The sequence below is a fragment of the Nannospalax galili genome, unplaced genomic scaffold (genome assembly GCF_000622305.1).
Source record: "Nannospalax galili isolate Female #2095 unplaced genomic scaffold, S.galili_v1.0 scaffold879, whole genome shotgun sequence".
In the NCBI taxonomy this organism is placed as follows: Eukaryota; Metazoa; Chordata; class Mammalia; order Rodentia; family Spalacidae; genus Nannospalax; species Nannospalax galili.
The window spans coordinates 910,177-913,007 of record NW_008346261.1 but is presented as its reverse complement, the minus strand read 5'-3'; positions in this window follow the sequence as shown (position 1 = coordinate 913,007).

Here is a 2,831-nt window from a genome sequence, read left to right as displayed (position 1 = left end):
TGAAACTAAACTCCTATCTTTCACCTTGCACAAAAGTCAACTCCAAATGGATCAAAGACCTCAATGTGAAGCCTGAAACTGTTAGAAGAAAACATTGGCAATAACTTGCAAGATACAGGTGTAAGAAAGGATTGTCTAAACTGGACATCATCATCCTATTGCAGAGACACTTTCTCAGGATACAAGGTCAAGAATCAACAAATGGGACCTCATTAAACTAAAAAGCTTCTGTACATCAAAAGGAAGTGCATCAACCAGGGAAGTGAAGAGAAAACCCACAGAGTGGGAGAAGATCTTCACCAGCAACTCATCTGACAGAGGCTTAACATCCAGAATATATAATGAACTCAAAAAACAAAGAATCAAGAAAGGAAGTAACCCATTTAAAAGATGGGCTAAGGAGCTGAACAGAGAGTTCTCAAAAGAAGAAATAAAGATGGCTAAGAAGCATCTTAAAAGGTGTTCAACATCATTAGTAACTAGGGAAATGCAAATTAAAACCACTTTAAGATTTCATCATGGCCGGGCATGGTGGCACATGCCTTTAATCCTAGCACTTGGGAGGCAGAGGCAGGCGGATCTCTGTGAGTTCAAGGCCAGCCTGGGCTACATATTGAGTTCCAGGACAGCTGGAGCTACAGGGAGACCCTGTCTCAAAAAGACCAAAAAAATAAAAATAAATAAAATTAAAAAATTTCATCTTACCCCAATCAGACTGGCTAAAATCAAGAGAACAAATGATACCAAATGTTGGAGAGGATGTAGGGATTGCAAACTTGTTCAACCTCTTTGGAAAGCAGTGTGGAGAACTCTTTAAAAAATTATACCAGGCGTGGTGGTGCATGCCTTTAATCCCAGCACTTGGGAGGCAGAGGCAGGCAGATCTCTGTGAGTTCAAGGCGGCCAGCCTGGTCTACATAAGTGAGTTCCAGGACAGCTGGGGCTACAGGGAGACCCTGTCTCAAAAAGACAAAAAAAATTACAAATGAATCTACCATTTGACCCAGTTATACCACTCCTTGGCATATACCCAAGGAATTCATCCTATTGCAGAGACACTTGTACATCCATGTTTGTTGCTGCTCTTTTCACAATAGCTAGGAGATGGAAACAACCTAAATTTCCCTCAACTGATGAGTGGATAATGAAAATGTGGTTGATTTATACGATGGAGTTCTACTCAGCAGTAAAGAAAGATGAAATCATGAAATTTGTAGGTAAATGGATGGAACTAGAAACTGTTATACTAAGTGAAGTAACAAAGACTCAGAAAAACAAATGATGTATGTTCTCCCTCATATGTGGATCCTAGCACCAAATCTTTATAAGTGAGTATGTATCCAGACATAACTACAGAAACCAGGATAATGAAAATGAACCAGGGGGATAAAGAAAAAGAAAGAATCTGAAAGAGAAAAACAGTAGGAAACAGGTGTTAATAAAGGAGATATGGATAAAAATGGGGCTATTTTAATGGGAGGGGGAGGAAGGTTATACAAGAAACCATGAGGATAAAGGGAAAGAAGGAGCTCAAGAGAGGAGAGACTATAGGAGAAGGGTATTATTAGGGGAGAAATGGGAAAAGTGGGGAAACCATGGGGGAAAGTTAGACAATGAGAGAGATAAATAATGCCTAGCTAGTTTTAAAAACCAGAGGGAACCATATTAGTCCGACAACCTACTGACAAATTATACTTACAACTAGCTCAGGGAACATAATATATGTCTAGTCAAGGTTTATCAGCAAACATTTGGTTTTTGTCCAAGCTTTATCTACGTAGCACATGGTAATTAAAAGTACCAGACTAGTGGAACTAACCTTCTTGGATATTTAACAGCCATACTTTGAGGCCTATACTAATCTGGTCAGAGGGACTTAAAGAACAGATTTGCTCTTTGCCCTCCAAGGTTGACTAAGTTCCAAGGGATTATGGAGCATCTCTCAAAATGTCCTGTAACTGTGGTGAGTCTCCTGTCCTCTTGATCAAGAAGCTGCAGACACCCCACCAGATGGACTTGAACCAGTGTCCAGTCTACAAAGAGGAGGGTCAACACAGAGGAAACATTTCCTCCATGCTTCCAAGTGAAGCCAGCCATGGTTGAGTAGGACTTTTAACTTATCTTCACATAGACGGAACTGGTAAAAGAAAGGAGCCAGGGGCTTCTCCCAAGCCCATGTGACCCCTGAGGAACAGATCCTCAAATGACATTAAGAGTAAAAATAAATTGGTTTATCTGGGCCAACTGTATGGTCTTAAACACCCAAAAGGAAAGTATAAACAAAAATTAAAGTGTTCGGTATAATTCTTTAAGAGTCCATGTGTATAGCTAAAGGCTACATAACAAGAAACAATGCCAGACAGGAGATACCTTCCTTTGAGTTATTGGCCAGGGTGGCCCAAGAGACTCCCAGACAGACCCCAGTATACAACTGGGAAAATGAACAGCAGACCCCAATCTTATCTAAAGGAATATTGGCAACTGATTGATGCTAGATGAGGAAGAGCTGATCTTCCTAAAACAAAGAACTCTAGATAGGCTGACTAGACTCAGTGGATGGACTTGCATTGGGCAACGGCTGGGGGCACTGATAACACAGCAGACAGTAACAGGGATGACAGAGTATATGGGTCCCAGTGTGTTGGGAGGAGGCTATGGGAGGGTGCCATTTGGGATACAGGTATAAAGATGAATAAGATTGTTTGGGATGTTCTGTATAAAATACACACACAAAATATATATAAATAAAAAATAATCACCCTCCCACACACAAAAGAACCTAATGGGCAAGTGGGGGGATGCCAGCATGTCCTGTTTGATTACCATCTTTG